General features: G+C 41.8%; 1 protein-coding gene across 3 annotated transcripts in view; it reads right to left on the reverse strand.

The window, feature by feature from the left end:
- Positions 1–10,663, reverse strand: part of Psmd14 (proteasome 26S subunit, non-ATPase 14) — a 109,508-nt gene extending 98,845 nt beyond the window's left edge. For 2 of the 3 annotated variants that reach the window (XM_045147432.1, XM_004651881.2), the window contains exon 1: positions 10,489–10,663. The gene's annotated coding sequence lies outside the window, so the exon portion shown is untranslated. The remainder of the gene's footprint in view (positions 1–10,488) is intronic. The other variant, XM_045147433.1, reaches the window with a different exon arrangement.
- Positions 10,664–21,109: the final 10,446 nt, after the last annotated feature.

A 21,109-nucleotide genomic window follows, 5' to 3' on the forward strand; every position in this document is an offset into this window, starting at 1 on the left:
CAAAAAACAAACAAAACAACAACAACCAAAAAAGCATACTTAGTTCTTGAAAAGTAAGGTTACTGGAAAGTTAGGTACTTTTCAAAAATTTAAACATAAAATTACCATGTGGCCCACGAACCCAACTCCTAGGAATATGCACCATAGAATATAAAATTGGTCCTTAAAATATGACTAGTGAGAGCTGGGTATGGTGGTGCACACCTTTAATCCCAGCACTTAGGAGGCAGAGTTAGGAGTATTGCTGTGAGTTTGAGGCCACCCTGAGACTACATAGTGAATTCCAGGTCAGCCTGAGCCAGAGTGAAACCCTAGTTTGAAAAAAAAACAAAACAAAATAAGACATGTGTGCACATGTAGACAACATCTTACCACAATAGCCAAAAGGTAAAAATAGTCCAAATGCTCATCAAGATGAATAGAAAACAAATTCTACTATCTACTCATACAGCAGAATACATGGAATATTACTTTTCTGTAAGAATAAGGTACTGTCCCAGGGTCTAATGGGGAAGAGGTGGCAGAAAGAATGTAAGCGCCAAAGGAAGGGTAGGACTCCTTACAACTGCTCCCTCCAGACATAAAATGGCCTGGATATCCATGACCTCACAGTGCCTGACACTACCTACACAAGACCATCATAAGAGGAGGAAAAGACCATGACATCAAAATAAAAGAGAGACTGATTAACTGATTAAGATGGGGAGGGGGTATGATGGAGAATGGAATTTCAAAGGGGAAAGTGGGGGGAGGGGCATTACTCTGGGATACTTTTTATAATCATGGAAAATGTTAATAAAAATTGAGAAAAAAAATAAAAATAAACACAAAAAGAAAAAAAAGAATAAGGTACTGTGATATATGTTATAATTTAGCTAAAGCTGAAAACATTATGCAAAGCCAGAGAATCTTTGTCTATCTTGTAGGAAACTCTGGGCTCAATCCCCAACACTTGGGAAGGAAAAAAAAGAAAGGAAAAAGAAGCCAAATATAAAAGTCATATAGCATGTGACTCCATTAATAGGAAATATCCAAGTCCAGGGACAAAATGCAGATACACTGTTGCCAAGAACAAGAGAAAAAGAGGAAATCAGAAACTACTCATGAGATAAGGCATTTCACCTTGAAATGATTGAACTACTCTAGAAATAGACTGGGATAATAATTACACAGTACTGTGACTAAAGAATACTGAACTGTTAATTTTAAAATGGTTTTTAAGTGAATTTCCTCACAATTAGTTTTTACAAGAATCAATAAGGGAATGATGTTTCTAAGTTTAAAAAAGACATCTGAGGAGCTGGAGGAATGGCTTAGCAGTTAAGCTGTTTGCCTGCAAAGCCAAAGGACCCAGGTTCCATTCCCCAGGACCCACATTAGCTAGATGCACAAGGGGGGGCACGCATCTGGAGTTCGCCTGCAGTGGCTGGAGGCCCTGGCACGCCCATTTCTCCCCCCACCCTTTCTCTGTCAAATAAATAAATAAAAATAAAATATTGCCAGGCATGGTGGGTGGCAAACGACTTTAATTCCAGCACTCAGGAGACAGAGGTAGGACGACTGCTATTGAGTTTGAGGACACCCTGATACTACATAGTGAATTCCAGGTCAGGGCGAGACCCTACCTTGAACAACCAAAAATAAAATAAATAAAATAAAATGTTTTTAAAAATACATGTCAGTCTTATTTAGCCTGTTAGTCAACAAGGGTTCATCACACTATTTTATAACAAGCATCTGTTTGGCTTAAAGACACGATGTATCTATCTGATCTCCTATGACACTGACATATAGTTCCTAAGTGGACAGATGCTAGTGTGTACAAAGGGAAATAGAAGGAAATAGACAATATAGAAATGAAATTGTCTATAAATCTAAAAATAAAAGTGTTTTATAGTTATAGAGCACTATTGTGGGTCTCCTTTACTAGTCAACAGAATTATGAGTTGTCAATGTTTACTAAGTACTACAACTGGGAAGGTGCAAAAGCTCTGGAGATGGTCAATGGCAATAATGAAAGTGATTCAGTAAAGTCAATGTACTTATTCCATAAAACTATATAGCAAGAATTAAAAATGATAAATTTTATGATGTACATTTTATAAACAAACACACATAGAGAATGTATGACATACAAGAAGAAAACCAAAAATAATAAGCTAGGGTCTATTAACAATGTAGTTACATGTTCAGGGGTTGTTTTTCCTTCTGGCAGTGCCAGGGATCAAACCCAGAGACTCTTGGAAGCTAGGGAGGAACTCTATAGCCCACAGCTATATTGAAATACAGAAGTAATCTATACAAGACACATGATCCAGGTCATATATGGTGACTGGTGAGCAGTTAACTATAGTCAAAGGACGTTGTCCATTTCAGGTACAGTATAGGTTCAAAACATAATAACATAACATAAATGTTTGTCTTTGCTATGTGTTAAGTTTCATTAACATCCCTGACATAAAATCTTCGCTATCCTTTCATTTTCTCATCTCAAAATTACTTGTATGAGGACCTAAAGGCACAAAAAATAAAAAAGGCCCAGAGGGCCGAGATGGTAAATGATGACAAGCACCTTTCTTGGCATTTAAGGGCAAGTGGCTATCATTCTGCAATTAAGAGTAGCAGGAATGAAATACTGGCTCTAACACTTACCAGCTGTGTGTTTGGGTCAACTACCGCTCAACCTCAGTTTCCTCAGCCTCTTAATTCCTAGGAACAATGGTTGCATCTATCTCATAGACATAGAAAAACACTTAATGCAATCTCAAGAATAATAAGATAAATACACGATCAATGTTGTCTACTGTCATTTCTCATCTTCCTTACATAAATACACGATCAATGTTGTCTACTGTCATTTCTCATCTTCCTTACATAATTTGCCATTTTGTAGGCTTAAAAATATCATACATATTACACATAACTAAATTAATCACATTGAAGAAAGGTACTTGGATTTTAGAAAATTCAGCAAAGAGGGTCACAAAGTTAAAATGTTATACCATAAGAGAAAAATTTCAATTCCTTAGTAATTTTTATTATTTATTTATTTGTGTGGAAAAATGTCTTGCCAGGGTCTCTGGCTGTAATAAACAAATGCTTGCCCAGCTTTATTTAAGTGGCTAAAGAACTGACCCAGGCCAGCAGGCTTTGCAAACAAACACCTTTTACCACTGAACCATGTCCCCAGTCCCAACAATTTCAATTCTTAGAAATAACAGCAATATAAAAGGTTTTTGGAGCACTAAAAAGTTCAATTGGGACCAGGCATGGTGGTGCATGCCTTTAATCCCAGCACCGGGGGTGGGGGTAGGGGTGGGGGGGAGTGTAGAGTAGGAGGATTGAGGCCACCCTGAGACTACACAGTGAATTCCAGGTCAGCCTGGGCGAGAGTGAAACCCTACCTCAAAAAAAAAAAAAAGTTCAATTAGTAAACGGCTTGCCTTGCAATATGAGGACCTGAGTTTGATAGTCACCCACACAAAAATGCCAGGTATGGTGGCACATGCCTATAATCCCAGAGATGGTAAGTAAGAGACAAACTGTGGTTCACTGGCCAGCAAGTCTAGCCTAATGGCAGTTCCTGGCCAATGAGACTGTCTTAGATAAAGACAGACTGACTTCCAGGAATGACATCCAAGGTTGTTCTCTAGCCTCTACATGCATGCACATCTATATACATGTACACCTGCATACACACATATACATAAAAATAAAATAAAAGGTACTATATTTAAGATATTTAAGATAACTTTATATACCTATCAAAAAGCTGAAGATTAAAAATCTTACTCATTAAAATTACTGGACACTTCCTTGATCCATGTTACTCCTGTTGTAGTTTGAATAGATGCCGCTCCCCCAATAGTTTCAAGAGTTTATTAAAACTTCTTGGATTTCCAGCCACTTGACTAGAAGAGGTATCAGTGGGTGGATCTTAGGGTCAACCCTATGGTGTGGTGGTAGATTTGGAATTCCAGTCTACAGATATGCAAAGTATCTGAGTTCCACCTAGAGTTCCTGAAGTGTGCTGTGTGGGGTGGCTTTGGGGCTTTGGTTTGTATTTTCTCTCCCTGCTTGGACCTGTGAAAGCAGGCCAACTTCTGCCATTATGGAACTTCCCCTAGATCTGTAAACTGCAATAAATATCCTTTCATAAATGCGCCTGTTTTGGAAGTTCATCTCAGCAACCTGAAGCTGTCTGCTACAGCTGGAGAATCTTTTTTTGTTTTTTTCCTTTTTTACAGACGGCAGCAAATCCATCAACAAGATATGACAAGAAAAGGTAGCACTGTCTAGCAAGAGATGAGTCACCTCTATCACAACTACCACTGCCCAATAAACTACAGTGCTGCTCTCACCGTTGGCCTGGCAATCTCATTCAGGGAAATGGTGGCATACACTGAGGAGATTCAAAACACATCAAAAAATAATTTCAAAGGATACAGAAAGCTGAACACCAAAGACGACTTATAGCATGCCCCATGAGCTGAGGGCACATGGCAAAAGAGGGGGTGGAAAGATTGTAAGAGCCACAGGGTCAAAGGAGTATCCAAGACATTGTTCTTCCTCCTGCCCACTGAGACTAACTAGTGCATTTATGGCCCCATGATAAATACAAACACTCCACTAAGAACTCTCAGTGGAATAGTGATAGGAGACAAGGGAAAAGACTGTAACCCCATGGGAATATGACCAATGTGCAATATGTTCATGCCATGAAGTTCATAGTAATAAAAATAACTACTAAAAAGTTACTGAGAGCTGGGGAGGAGATGGCTTAGTGGTTAAGGCATTTGCCTGTGAAGCTTAAGGACCCAAGATCGATTCCCCAGGACACACGTTAGCCAGATGCACAATGTTGTGCATGCATCTGGAGTTCATTTGCAGAGACTGGAGGCCCTGATGCGGCCATTCTCTCTCTGTCTGCCTCTACTTCTCTCTCTCAAATAAATAGATAAATAAATATATTTTTTAAATCACACAAAGAAGTTCCTGAATGCATTAGGTAATATGAATAGTGTTTAACATATTCAACCCAATGTCATACAATAATATTCAGAACACTAATTAGCAAAAATAGTATAAAGTATATAGACTTTCAAAGTTGTAACATGTTTGTCAACCACAAAGCTCATGCTTAATAGTGACACACTATCTAATTACAAAAAAAGAAAAGAAAAAACCCTCATATCACTGGGCAAGGTGGTAAACACCTTCAATCCCAGCACTCAGGAGGGTCAGGTCAGTGAGATTCTACCAAAAAAAAAAAAAAAAAAACTCAAGTTTAACTAAGTTTATGATTTTTTTTTTTTTTTTTTTTTTTTTTGTTTTCCGAGGTAGGGTCTCACTCTAGCCCTATCTGACCTGGAATTCACTATGGAGTCTCAGGGTGGCCTCAAACTCATGGCGATCCTCCTACCTCTGCCCCCCGAGTGCTGGGATTAAAGGCGTGCGCCACCACGCCCGGCTAAGTTTATGATTTTGAATTGGGTCTTGTTCACAGCTATCCTGGACCACACAGGGCCCACAGCTTGCAGCTTAAATGATGCTATGAAGACCCTAATATTATTAGGCCAGGTTAATGTCAGGTTTAAATAAAACCAGTTTTCAACAAATGACAATAAATGCTGGTGAAGATACAGAAAAAGAGGAACCCTTCTACACTGTTGGTGGGAATGCAATATGGTCCAGCCAATGTGGAGATCAGTGTGGAGGTTCCTATGACAGCTAAAAATAGATCTACCATATGACCCAGCTATAGCATTCCTAGGCATACATCTGAAGGACTCACCTTATTACCTGAGAGATACTTGCTCAACCATGTTTACTGCTGCTCAATTCACAATAACAAGGAAATGGAACATCAGCTGAGATGTCCCTCAACTGATGAGTGGATAATGAAGATAAGGCATATTTATACAATGGAGTTCTGCTCAGCAGTAAAGGAAAACGAAGTTATGAAATTTTCAGGAAAATGGATGGATCTGGAAAGGATTATACTTAGTGAGGTAAGCCAGGCCCAGAAAGCCAAACGTCACATGTTCTCTCTCATATGTGGATCCTTGTGAAAGATGATTGGACTTCTGTGTAAGGAATAAAACTCAGTAGTAAAGGCCATTAAGCTAGAAAAGAGATATAAAGGGAAGTGAGGGGGGCAATTAATAGGATGGCATTGTATATATGTAAGTAGAAGAGCAGATTAATGGGGGTGAAAAGGCCCAAGTGAGGTCAGGGGAAGAGACTGAGTAAAGAACAGGTGGAGGGAACGCTAATTTTCTAAGAGGCTATAATTAAGTCATATAGAAACCTACTTTTTTGGACAGTGGAACACTCAGGAGCTGTAGATTGTTGCTAGAAAATTTTCAGTACCAGGGATGGGATACTTTCCCAGTGAGTTGTTGGCCAGTTGTTGCCCCAAAACATTATAAGCCATTGCCAAGGCCCTTGGTTTCCCACCAGGAACAGATGGTAAGACCCTATTGCTGAAGGCTCCACACCCTTGGGCTGCAAGGCCACTGAGAAATCCTGCTGAAACTGAGCTGATAACCTCCTCCATGTAGACCAGCTGAAAGAAAGCTGAAAGAAGCCATTCTGCATGCAGTTCAATAGGAGAGCGAGAAATCACCAGTGAAGATACTTAACAGTGGACACTGCAAGTCTTGTATTTGGCCACCAAGGCCAAATGAGCCAATGGGTGCAATAGTGGCACGTCTGTCATGGTGGAAACCAACCTCTAATTGGACTGGAGGTCCATTCCATGGGAGAGAATACATCCCTGATACTGAAAACAGGGGTAGTCATGAGCCCTAGCGGTGTAACATCTGCTGCTGTCTGGCTAAATATATATACTATGCTCACCAAACTGCCCAGGAAGCACTTCTCTTAATGTTCATACCCTTATATTAATGCTACTCTCACTTTTGGTAGAGAACCTTCTCTTTTCAGATGGAAATGACCTTGGGATGACTCAGAAGGCAGCATGGTGCAGGAAAGAAGTGACAGGAGTGCTCAGCACTGCAATATCTCTATCATAGTTTCCAAGGCTCAGGGTCTATTGCAGTAGAGGTGGTGGAAAGAATGTAAGAGCCAAACGAAGGGTAGGACTCCTTACAACGTGCTCCCTCCAGACACACAATGGCCTGGATATCCATGACCTCACAGTGCCTGACACTACCTACACATGACCATCATAGTAGGAGCAAAAGATCATGACATCAAAATGAAAGAGAGACTGATTGAGAGGGGGAGGGGATATGATGGAGAATGGAGTTTCAAAGAGGAAAATGGGGGAGGGAGGGTATTACCATGGGATATTTTTTATAATCATGGAAGTTGTTAATAAAAATTGGAAAAATGAATAAATGTTTTAAAAAAATTATATCAACTAGCCAGGCATGATGGTACACGCTTTTAATCCCAGCACTGAGGAGGCAGAGGTAGGAGGATAGCTGTGAGTTCAAGACTCCATAGTGAATTCCAGGTCAGCCTGGGCTAGAATGAAACCCTACCTTGAAAAACAAAAAACAAAACACAAACAATTAAGCCAACTAATAAACTTTTTAAAAAAGTATCTATTAAGATATTTCCTGATTATAACATTAAAACAAAACATTTACTGGGTTATACCATGTGCACTCAAGAAATTTAGTGACTTGCTGAAAGAACATTTATACTCTCAAGGGGATGGGCATGTAAAAACAAAAGTCAGAATGCACAAAGACAATAGTATAGACTAGGAAAGGCACTAGAACCAGTCAGCCTAGATCTAACCTCAGTCTTCACTATCTACTCACTACATTTCTTCAAGCAAGTCACTTTCTATATTCTGAAAGTCAAATATATATATATAACCTTGCAAATCTGTTGTCAGAATGAATCCAACATGAACATGACTACGTACTGCCTGGAACCTCCTAGATACTCAATAAATGCTGTTATTATTGTTGCAGTGATCTTAGAACTAGTAAAGACTGTTCAATTCTCTCATTGTACAGAGAAAGATACCATAGCATCAGAAAATTATGAATTGTGAAATGAGTGCAACAAATGTGTAGGAAAACCTTATGAACAAAATCACATAAATATTCAGGCAAAGCTTTCCAGGTACACCCTCAATTATAAAGGAAATATTGCTATAATATTGAAAATTGGGGCTGGAGAGATGGTTTTGCGGTTAAGGCACTGGCCTGCAAAGCCTAAGGACCAAGGTTCAATTCCCCAGGACCCACGTAAGCCAGATGCACAAGGTAGCACATCCATCTGGAATTCATTTGCAGTGGCTGTAAGCCCCAGTGTGCCCACTCTCTCTCTATTTGCCTCTTTCACTCAAATAAATAAATAAGATAAAAATCACAATGACTTCTTGTGACTGATTTTCAAACAAATGGTTCTGAACAACCTAAACAAAAAACGCAAGGTTTATATGACAAATATAAAACTAAGATGAATCATGTCACTGAGGTTAAAATAAAATCCAGTGTTTCAATTAAAATGGCAATATATTATTTACCTAGCAATTAGGATGGCAAAAGGTGGGGGGAGTAAAACTTCCAAACTCAATAGGTGAGGCTAAAATGAAAGAGACTTCAAAGCATTCTTATCTTAGCAAGTTTTAATTTTGTTTTAAGAAAAATTCAACTTTCTTTTTTGTTTGTTTGCTATTTGAGGTAGGGTTTCCCTCTAGCTCAGGCTGACCTGGAATTCACTATGTAGTGTCAGAATGGCCTTGACTCATGGTGATTCTTCTACCTGTGCCTCGTGAGTGCTGAGATTAAAGGTGTGTGTCACCTCGCCCAGCTTCAACTTTCAAATGTTTCACCAAAAACACCTTAACCTGGGCATGGTGGTGCTTGCCATTAATCCCAGCACTTGGGAGGCAGAGGTAGGAGGATCACCATGAGTTCAAGGCCACCCTGAGACTACATAGTGAATTCCAGATCAGCCTCAGCTAGAGGGAGACCCTACCTCAAAAAAAAAAAAAAAAAAAAATCAAACAACAAAAAAAACCCCACCTGACCTACTGTTAATTTTGAGCCTCTATCTACATCTCTATAAATCCACAATCTGAGCAATTTGCTTAAAACTTATATAATTTAAGCCTGGAGTATGGCTTAGCAGTTAAGGCACTTGCCTGTGAAGCGGTTTGATTCTCCAGTACCTACATAAGCTAGATGCACAAGATGGTGCATGCATCTGGAGTTCATCTGGAGAGGATAGAGGCCCTGGTGCTGCCATTTTCTCTCTCCCTCTCAAATAGAATGTTTAAATATGTGTGTGTGTGTATACATATATATATATTGTGTGTGTGTGTGTGTGTGTGTGTGTGTGTGTGCGCGCGCGCACGCGCCAGGCTATACAGTTACAACACACCATCTCAAAATACAAGAACAAAGTAATTTTAAAGCCTTTCAGGAGCTGAAGAGATGGCTTAGTGGTTAAGGCGCTTGCCTGCAAAGCCTAAGGACCCAGGCTCAATTCCCCAGTACCCACATAAACTATATGCACAAGGTGGCGCAAATATCTGAAGGCCCTGGCATGACCATTCTCTCTACCTCTTTCTCTATCTCTCTCAAATAAATAAATAAAAATAAAAAGAACGTGGGAATCAGAGAAGCTTCTTTAAAAACAAAATAAAAAAGCCTTTCAAGTGAAATGTTTAACATTTGGTTATCACTTTCTCTTTTATTTTTCACTCTGTGCCAGGTTCATGACTGACTGCAATCCCAACATTTAGGAAGTTGAGGCAGGACTGCCTACAGTTTGTGGCAAGCAAAGTCTATATGAGTTCCAGGCCAGCCTGGGCTACAGCGGGAGCCCAAGTCTCAAAAAAAAAATATAGTCGCTAGATTTCTATTTAAGCTCCTAAAATGTTTACACTACTCTCTTCATAGACACTGAGCTAACATGCAGTAGCATATACTTAATCAACAGGAAATATAATCAATCCATACATTGCTACTCAATTGGGGCAATATTCAAAGTTAACGGACATTGCAGGAATAATCACACTTTGTTTTGAAAATATTCAAGATTAAGAACAATGCCTTTCCAAGGATTTTTAATGTTTGAAGGGAGTAGAAAACCTCAGGCTACTAGCAGAGAGGAATGATAAAACAAGAATGCATTCTGCGGGAAGGTTAATTTTGTTCTCTCTTCCTTGTTTCCTTTGACTGTTTTAAAATTGTTTTTTTTTTTTTTTTTTTAACAAAGAGCAACAAACGAGAGAACACAAACAGGGCTCCGGATTCGCCTGTTTAAGGACAGTTCTCAAGCTGCGGAGTAGAAACGCTTGGAGGAGGAAGATGACACCCACACCTGACCCTGCCAGAGACCCTCGAGAGCCCGAGAAGGGTCTGGGCTCTCCCGCTAGGGCTCCGAGCTACAGGGGCACCCAGGCTCGGGCAACGTGACTCAGGAAAGGCCAGGGCTGGCGGCGGCCTACGGCGGCCGCCTCCGGATCTCGCGGGCTTGCCTTCTCCGTCTCACCTGAGGCTCGGCGCGGCGGCAGGTAAGGGTCCGCTCCCTGGTCCTGCCTCTGCTGTGACCCGCGGCGGTGACAGCGGCTCAAACCCCGCCAGTCAGTAGCTCGGAAAATCAGCGATGAATCAGCCCGATCCCATTCAAAAGAGTCGCTCAGGCCTCAACGGTAAAGTACTTCCGGGTTCACGGCGCTACTTCTGTTTCCGTTCCCTGTCGGCCAATCGGAGCCCGCGGCGCGCGGCGTGCCCCCGCCCCCACCCCGCAGCGCGAGGCGGAAGTCGGCCCCGCTGTGCTCCGCCCTTTGCACAGCTTCTCTGGTCTCTCCCAACCTCTGCGCTTGGGAGCCTGGGCACTCTGGCTGGCTCTTCCTCCTGAGACGTGACTAGCTTGATCTGCCAGTACTGCGCAACCCAGACCCGTTTTGTTTTCACGTTCATCACCATTGTGGCCCTTTTCAAAATGTGAAACTTAATTTTTTATTAAGTTACATTTGGTCAACTGAGAAGCAAAAAAAAAAAAAAAAAAAGAGCAGAGCGTGGTGGCGCACGCATTTAATCCCAACGTGCAGGAGGCAGAGGTAGGAGGGTCACTGAGTTCGTGGCCACCCTAAGACTACATAGTAAATTCCAGGTCAGCCTCGAAATAACAAAAAAAATAAAGGGGAAAATAAAAGAGAGAGAGAACAAGGGTAATACGATTAGAAAGAAAAATTTCCATAGTCCACTTGAGCTTGACTGTTTCACTGGACCTGATTTCGGGGGAAATTAACGTTTTCCAAATGTCTATGCTCCCTATTTGGTTTACTTTACGGGCTTTAAAGAATTGCTCAGGCTGGAGAGATTGTTTAGTGGTTAAGACACTTTCCTGCGTTTGATTTCTCGGTATCTGCTTAAGCCAGATGCACAAAGTGGCACATGCATCTGGAGTTCCTTTGCAGCGGCTGGAAGCCCTGGCATGCCCATTATCACTCTATCTGCTTCTCTCTCCAATAAATAAATAAAGCGAGTTGTGGTGGTGCACACCTTTAATCCCAACTCAGGAGGCAGAGGTAGGAGAATCACCATGAGTTCCAGGCCAGCCTAAGACTACATAGTGAATTCTAGGTTAGCCTAGGATAGAGTAAGACCCTCCCTCAAAACACCAAAGTTAATTAATTAATTAATTAATTATTTTTTAAAAGAATTGTCCAGGCTTCTTCAAATCATCATCTACCTTTCACTTTTTTTGTTTGTTTGTTTGTTTTCTGAGGTAGGGTCTTGATCTAGCTCAGGCTTACCTGGAATTCACTATGTAGTCTCAGCGTGACCTTGAACTCACAGCAATCCTCCTACTTCTGCCTCCTGAGTGCTGAGATGAACAGCATGCACCACCATGCCTGGCTACCTTTCACCTTTGTCCCGACCCGCGGGGCCTCGTTATTCGTGGGGGCGAGGGGGACCCTAACCTGAAATAAGATGAGAGAGAGAGAGAGAGAGAGAGAGAGAGAGAGAGAGAGAGAGAGGAAGAGACTCAAGCAAATGTACACTTGTCAAGAGTCCAATTTTATTGAGCCACAGCAGCCTTTTTAAGGGTTAGGGTTAGGGTCTTGGGGGGGGGGGCTGGAGGAGGCAGGTGGTGGAAAGTTACAGAATCTTCTTGGCCTTTGGCCTAGGACAGTTTGCAGTTATTCCAAGAACCACGGTATAGTTCTCACGTCTCTGTAGTCCCCAGGCAGGATGTTAATTAGTTAGGTGTGGCGGGGTGGGGGGATGGAATCAGTTAGGTATGGCAGAGTGGGGGGGATGAGGAAAGGTCGGAAGTTGCTCAGGGCAGAAGTTATCTCAGGGCAGAGGTTATTTCAGGGCAAAGATCTGTTCAGGGCTCATCTCCTCGTCTCCAACACACCTTTTTATCAATGTGATACTAGATTTTCAAAAGCAAAACTGCCCAAGAAATAAATATTGACAAGCTTATATCACACTCTGGGTGTAGATACTGTCTCTGTTTAGGGCACCACTTTCTCAGACTTGTTCCAACACAACTTTAAAGCATTTCTAAATTAAAAATGGTAGATAGAGGGTGAGAAGAGATTACATACTATGAATCTAAAGCTGTATGCAGTTCATATTCTCTCAGATATTCACATGTCTACTGAAAAATACTTAGATTAAGTTATTCACAGGTAATATCATTCCAAGTTGCTCTGCCAGTTTAATTACTGTAGAAATTACATAGTATCATCTCAATATTAGCTTTTCCAGTCCACCTCCCACAACCTCCACAAGGGATTGAATCTAATGCCTCATAAATACGGATGAGGTAAGCACTCTATCCCAGATCTCTTTTTACTTTCTATTTTTAGATAGTGTTGTGCCAAGACCACTGACCAGGAGCCAAGTCCCCTCCCACCCCGCCGCCCCCCCACCCCCCTCACCCCCGTCACCCAGGAGTCACCCAGAGAACCGCCACAGAATCCGAGACACTCGAATTGTAAAAGCAACAGGTTTCTTTATTGCAAGCCTAGGCCTGGGCTCTGTCCCCACAGTCCTGCACAGCAGTAGTGAGGGAGAGAGCCCCTTTCTTTTGGGGGAAGGAATTCATAAAGGAATTGGAACAAAGAAGTAGGGGATAGATACATGATTGGTTGATTTAAACAGCTCTGATTGGCTTGGGGTTTCAGCGGGCAAAATTGGGGGCAGGAGCTAGGGGCACTCCAGGCAGGTGAAATAATCTCCATTGATCTTGAAGTAGAGATTCCTCAGTTTCTTATCTAAGCAGGTGGTTGGAGGCCGGAGGACCCCACCTCCAGCTCCCCCCTCCCCCCCCCCCCCAGCAGTGGAGTATTTCTGCAATGTCCTTGAAGTGGAGATTCCTCAGAAACTTTAGGGGGAAAGGCAGCAATTAATCAAGCAAAGTTTACAGAAGCAAAAGATCAGCACATTGGCCAGCTAGTTCTCTTTAAGTCAGGCCTGGGCCTTTTTTTTTAAATGGTTATCTCAATAGGATCTCATTAAGTTGCTCTGCCTAGTATTTTAATACATTCTAAAGCCTAAATGGGGCTTAAATTTGCCATCCTCTTTACTGCTTCCCAAGTATCTGGGATTATAGGCCTGTACCACTAAACCAGAGAACTCTTTCTCCAGTCTCTTCAGTATACTAGGACCTAGCTCTCATTTTCCTTTCTTTATTATTGTGTGTGTGTATGTGTGTGTGTGTGTGTGTCTGTCTGTAACTCATTTTCCTCCTATTTGATTTTAAAAGACAACTGCTTAAAACAACAATTACAAATCTTTATTAATGGGGGTATATATAAAGATATAACAGAGGAAGGACAAAGAGATGAAGAGGAAGGAAATGAAGACCTATAATCACAAACTTTCATATAGTATTAAAATTAAGTTGCTCTACCCAAATTCAGAATATCCAAAATATGTATGATCAAGCCGGGTGTGGTGGTGCACGCCTTTGATCCCAGCACTCGGGAAGCAGAGGTAGGAGGATCACCGTGAGTTCGAGGCCACCCTGAGACTACAGAGTGAATTCTAGGTCAGCCTGGACTAAAGTGAGACTCTACCTCAAGCAAAAAACACATACACAAATATATATGTATACACACGCACACACACACACACACACACACACACACACAATTAAAGGACAAGAGAAATAAAATGGCATACTAGAAAATTTTACAAGGATTATAAGGTTGAGCATGCTGGCTGTGTTCATTTTTTCATTGCTGTGGTCAAATACCCGAAAGTGTTATGCCCAGTTCTCGGCACCCCCAGTGACCACCAAGGAGAACCAAACACGTATGCCAGGGCAAGGAGCTTTATTTTGGACTTAAGCTCGGTCTCTTGACTTCACCAGTGAAGTGGATCTGTACAAGAGCCCTGAGTAGTGGGAGGGTAGGGTTTTTATAGGAATTTGAACATAGAAGAAGGGGCTAGGTACATGGTTGGTTGACTTAAACAGTAATTGCACTTGTACTCTTCTGATTGGCTTAGGATTTTGTCAGGGAAAGTTGGCAGGCTGGGGCCGGGGGAACTGAACTTACCTATGACTATAAGAATGTATGGTGTAATTAGTTTGTGGTTTTTCTAGTAACTGTTAAAACCATCCTTACCAGAAAATAAAAACTTAGACCTTGCTGGGAAACAGAAACTGAGGACTCTGAAGCCTGTCATGATGTCTGTCTGGTTATCTGGTTCCTGAATTGTTCAAAAGGAAGCAACTTTAGAAAAGAAGGGCTTATTTTGGCTCATATGGGCATAGTCTATCATTTCAGGGAAGTCATGATAGCAGGTGCTTTAGACAGCTGTTCACATTGCATATGCAGTGAGAAAGCTGAGAGATGAATGTAGCTGCTCAGCTGATTTTCTCCTTTTTCAGGACTCCAACCCATGGGATGATGCCACCTGTGTCTAAGGTAAGTCTTCCATGCTCAATAGACCCTTTCTGAAAGCATCCTCATAGACATAACCAGAAGTGTTTCCATGGTGGTTCTAAATCCTGTCCAACTGACAAGATTAACCATTACAGAGGCATGAATAATTCCAGCATTTGGAAGGCAGACTCAGGAGGATCATCAGGACTTTGAGCCCAGCCTGATTTACATAGCAAATTCCAGCCCAGCTAGTGCTGCAATGTGAAACCCTGAGAGGAAAAAAAAAAAAAAAAAAAAGGCAGGTGTGGTGGCATGCCTTTAATCCCAGCACTGGGGAGGCAGAGGTCATCCTGAGACTACATAGTGAGTTCCAGGTCAGCCTGGCTAGTGTAAAACCCTACCTCAAATAAATAAATAAATAAATAAAGGAAGGGGGAAGGAACAGGTGAAGGAAGGGAGGAAATATATTTAACATAACAAAAGCTTGCAGTAATGAAGAAATGCATAAACAAAACAGAAAGACATGACATAAAGAAGAGAAGTGGAGGGCTGGAGAGATGGCTTAGTGGTTAAGCACTTGCAGTGAAGCCTAAGGACCCTGGTTTAAGGCTCCATTCCCCAGGACCCACGTTAGCCAGATGCACAAGGGGGCACACATGTCTGGAGTTCGTTTGCAGTGGATGAAGACCCTGGTGCGCCCATTCTCTCTTTCTTTCTCTGTCACTCTCAAATAAGTAAATAATAAACAAAAAAAAATTTTTTAAAAGAAGAGAAGCGGCTGCCCTTAGGATAAAAATCTATACTTTTCTTAAAGAATATTTTATTTTTATTTATTTATTTGACAGAGAAAGAGGGAAAGAGAGAGACAAAGAGAGACAGAGAATGGGCATGCCAGGGCCTTCAGCCACTGCAAACAAACTCCAGATGCGTGTGCCCCCTTGTGCAGCTGGCTAACGTGGGTTCTGGGGAATCTAACCTGGCTCCTTTGGCTATGCAGGCAAAGGGCTTAACCACTAAGCCATCCCTCCAGCCCCCAAAACTATACTTTTTACCTTCTTGTAAGGCCCTTTGTAACCTGCCTCTTCTTAATTATGCCTTCCCCACATCTTAGCTATACTTCCTCTGTTTTCTCCATTCCTGTGATACTTGACTTTTAGAGCTTGAGTCGATCATAGGAAATGTTTAAAGTCTGTTATCCTTCAGGAATTAAATTAAAGACTTACGGGCTGGAGAAATGGCTTAGCGGTTAAGCGCTTGCCTGTGAAGCCTAAGAACCCTGGTTCAAGGCTCGATTCTCCAGGACCCACGTTAGCCAGATGCACAGGGGCTCAGGCATCTGGAGTTCATTTGCAGTGGCTGGAGGCCCTGGCACACCCATTCCCCCCCCCCCTCTCTCTCTCTCTGTTGCTCTCAATCAAATAAACAAATAAAATAAAATAAAACAATAAATTAAAGGCTTACTTTAAATTGAGAGGGAAGGAAGGTGTAAGAGAAGGGAAGGAAAGGAAATAGCAAAACAACAAATGTCAATCCTACCTTATCTGTGATGATATTAAATGTAAGTGGAAGGGCTGAGTGTGGTGGCACACGCCTTTTATCCCAGCATTCCAGAGGCAGAGGTAGGAGGATTGCCATAAGTTCGTGGCCACCCTGAGACTCCATAGCGAATTCCAGGTCAGCCTGGGCTAGAGTGAGACCCTACCTCAAAACACACACACACACACACACACACAAAAATGTAAATGGAACAAATGTTCCAATTATATTGGTAGACATTGGCGAATGGGTACAAAAATATTCCATCCACAAGAGATAAACTTTAGTATCAATTATACAAAAGGGATAGAAAAAAATATGTCAGGCAAACAGTAACTTAAAAAGCACAAACACTTCAAAACTTATTCTAGCACTTTTTTCTGTTTCTTTTCTTTTTTAGATAGGGTCTCACTATATAGCCTAGTCTGGCCTGGAATTTGCTAAAGCCCAACCTGGTCTCAAGATCGCATTCCCTGGATTCAGCCTCCTGAGGTCTGTGATTATAGGTGTCATCACATTAGGCTTGTTTTAACATTTTTACATATAAAGACTGGGGAGGTGGCTCAGTGAATATAGTACTTGCCACACAAGCATGAGTACCTGAATCGAGATCCCTTTAACACATAAAAGCCAGAAGCTGTGATGTGCTTCTGTAATCCCAGCACACCTACAGGGAGATGGGAGGCAGACACAAGAATTTTCAAGAAGCTCACAGACCAGCTAGCCTGGCAAACTGTGTGGCGAACAAAGAGAAATCCTGCCTCAAAAGAGTAAAAGGATCTTAAACCATGTCCTCTGATCTCCATATACATGCTGTTACAGTCAGCTTCTCATTGCTGAGATGAACATCCAGTCAGGCGTAGTTTATGAAAGGAAGGGGCTTATTTCAGGTTTACAGATCCAGGGGAAGTTCCATCAGTGGTAGAAGAATCTGTCTCCCTTTCATAGATCCAAGCAGAGAGACATCACCAAATAGCCAGCAAATACCAATAAGCATTGATCATCAGAGCTCAAATTGCTTTCTACACACCTTGTAGGGCTAGACTCAGATCCACCCCCAAACACACCTTAGAGCTGAATACCAGGATCACCACCAGTGACAATCCCCTGTGCCAAAGGTCTGCCTGCTAGAGGCTCAAGTAGGAAGTTTATCAAAAGTGACTGAATGGCAGGCATGGTGACACACACTTTTAATCCCAACACTTGGAAGGCAGAGATAGGAGAATAACCAAGAGTTCAAGGCCACCCTGAGACTACATAGTGAATTGCAGGTCAGCATGAGCAGAGTGAGACCCTACCTCAAGGAAAAAAAAAAGTGACTGAGTCAACTGGGCATAGTGGCTCATGCCTTTAATCCCAACACTAGGGAGGCAGTGGTAGGAGGATCACTGTGAGTTCAAGGCCACTTTGAGACTCCATAATGAATTCCAGGTCAGCCTGGACTAGAGTGAAACCTTACCTTGTAAAACCAAAAACAGTAATAATAATAAATGGAAATAGAACACACTCTCTTGTTGCTGTTGTCTATGTTGGCCAGGATGTGATATCCACCCTCTGCTCATGCCATTGTTTTCCCCTGCCACCAAAAAAGTATAATTACTTAATTTAAAAGGGCTAGAGAGATAGCTTAATGGTTAAGGTACCTATCTGCACAGTCAAAGGACCCAAGTTCGATTCCCCAGGACCCACGAACGCCATATTGCACAAGATGGTACATGCATCTGGAGTTCATTTGCAATGACTGAAAACCCTGGAGCTCCCATTCTCTCTATCTCTCTGCCTCTTTCACACACTCTCTCTCTCCCCCAAATAACTGAATAAATAAGTAAATAAAGGGCTGGAGAGATAGATCAGCGGTTAAGGTGTTTGCCTGCAAAGCCAAAGGATCTGGTTCAATTCTGCAGGAATCAACACAAGCCAGATGCACAAAGGGACACATACATCTGGAGTTTGTTTGCAGTGGCTGGAGGCCCTGGTGTGCCCATTCTCTCTATCTTTCTCTCTCTTTGCCTCTTTCTCTCAAATAAATAAATAAATAGATAAAATACATAAAAAAATAAAAATAAGCTAGATGTGGCGACACACACCTTTAATCCCAGCACTTAGGAGATGGAAGTAGATGGACAGCTGAGAGTTGGAGGCTACCCTGAGACCATATAGTAAATTCCAGGTCAGCCTGGGCTACAGCTAGACCCTACCTCAAAAATAAAAATAGAGGCCTGGAGAGATTGCTTAGTGGTTAAGGTGCTTGCCTACAAATCCAAAGGACCCAGATTTGATTCTCCAGGATCCATGTAGGCTAGATGCACATAGTGGTCAATGTGTCTGGAGTTCCTTTGCAGCAGCTAGAGGCCCTGATGCACCCATTCTCTCTCTCTCTCTCTACCTCTTTTTCTCTCCTTCCTTCTCTCTCAAATAAATAGAAATAAAAAATAGTTTAAAATAAAAATAAAACAAAATAAAAAATATAACTAACATTTGATCCATTAAGCTGTTGTTTTGATATTCACCACATATATATAAAAACAAATGTGCACATTAAGACATAAACATGATACTTCATTTTTTTCCTTTAGTTGTAATTTTTTTTAAATTTTTATTAACATTTTCCATGGTTATAAAAAAATATCCCATGGTAATTCCCACCCTCCCCACCCCCACACTTTCCCCTTTGAAATTCCATTCTCCATCATATTACCTCCCCATTACAATCATTGTACTTACATATATACAATATCAACCTATTAAGTATCCTCCTCCCTTCCTTTCTCTTCCCCTTATGTCTCCCTCTTAACTTACTGGCCTCTGCTACCAAGTATATTCCTTCTCACGCAGAAGCCCAATCATCTGTAGCTAGTGATACTTCATTTTAAAAAGCTACAGGAGCTAGAGAGATGGCTCAGCAGTTAAGGCACTTGCCTGCAAAGCCTAAGGACATGGGTTCAGTTCCCCAGTACCTACATAAAGCCAGATGCAAAAAGTAGCACACGGACCTTGAGTTTGTTTGCAGTGGCTAGAGGCCTTGGCATACACATTATCTCTCTCTGTCTTTTTTCTGTGTCTCTCTGTATTCAAATAATTTTTTTTAAACTTTTTTTAAAATTATTTATTTATTTATTTGAGAGCGACAGACACAGAGAGAAAGACAGATAGAGGGAGAGAGAGAGAATGGGTGCGCCAGGGCTTCCAGCCTCTGCAAACGAACTCCAGACGCGTGTGCCCCCTTGTGCATCTGGCTAACGTGGGACCTGGGGAACCGAGCCTTGAACCAGGGTCCTTAGGCTTCACAGGCAAGCGCTTAACCGCTAAGCCATCTCTCCAGCCCTCAAATAATTTTTTAATTTAATTTTTTTTTAAAAAAAGCTGCAGAGCTAGAAAGATGTTTGAGAGGTTAAAGGTACTTACTTGCAAAGCCTGATGGCCCAGGTTTGATTTCCCAATACCCACATAAAGCCATATACACAAAGTGGCACATGCATCTGTAGTTCATTTGAAGTGGGAGGAGGCCCTCATGCACCCATTCTCTATCTTAATCTTTCTCTTTCTGTTTGAAAATAAATCAATATTTATTTTATTTTTTCCTCAATTTTTATTAACATTTTCCATGATTATAAAAAGTATCCCATGGTAATACCCTCTCCACATTACTTTCCCCTTTGAAATTCCATTCTCCATCATATCCCCTCCACATCTCAATAAGTCCCTCTTTTATTTTGATGTCATGGTCTTTTCCTCCTCTTATGATGGTCTTGTGCAGGTAGTGTCAGGCACTATGAGGTCATGGATATTCAGGCCATTTTATGTCTGGAGGGAGCACATTGTAAGGAGTCCTACCCTTCCTTTGGCTCTTACATTCTTTCCGCCACTTCTTCAGCATTAGACCCTGAGCCTTGGAAGGTGTGATCTAGATGTTACTCAGTACTCTAGTCACTTGTTTCCAGCACTATGATACCTTCTGAGTCATCCCAAAGTCACTGCCATCTGAAAAGAGACGATTCTCTACCTAAAGTGAGAGTAGCATTAATATAAGGGTATAAATATTAAGAGAAGTGCTTACTGGGCAGTTTGATAGTCATAGTATATACATTTTTCCAGCTATCAGCAGATGTTACACCCCTAGGGCTCATGACTACCCCTGTTTTAAGTTTTCAGTATCAGGGATGTGTTTCCCCCCATGGAGCAGGCCTCCAGTCCAATTGGAGGGCAGTTGGTTTCTACCATGATAAACGTGCCACTATTGCACCCGTTGGCTCGTTTGGGCTGGCTGGCCAATTATAAGGCTTGCAGTGTCCACTGTTGAGTATCTTCACTGGTGGTATCTCTTTCTTCCCATTGAACTACATGTAGAATGGCTTCTTCCAGCTTTCTGTCAGCTGGTCTACATGGAAGAGGTTGTCAGCTCAGTTCCAGCAGGGTTTCTCAGTGGCCTTGCAGCCCAATTATGTGGACCCTTCAACAATAGGGTCTTGCCATCTATAGATCAATATTTGAAAAATAAAAGTAGCTGGGCACGGTGATGCACACTTTTAATCCCAGCACTCAGAAGGCTGAGGTAGGAGGATCACTGTGAGTTTCAGGCCAGCCTGAGACTACACAGTGAATTCCAGGTCAGCCTGGGCTAGAGTGAGGCACTACCTCAAAAAACTGAAAAGAAGAAGGAGGGGGAAAGGGAATGAGGAGTAAAAGGGGAAACTGCATGCAAACAACATGGATAAATTTTGAAAA

Source organism: Jaculus jaculus, chromosome 4 (genome assembly GCF_020740685.1).
Source record: "Jaculus jaculus isolate mJacJac1 chromosome 4, mJacJac1.mat.Y.cur, whole genome shotgun sequence".
In the NCBI taxonomy this organism is placed as follows: Eukaryota; Metazoa; Chordata; class Mammalia; order Rodentia; family Dipodidae; genus Jaculus; species Jaculus jaculus.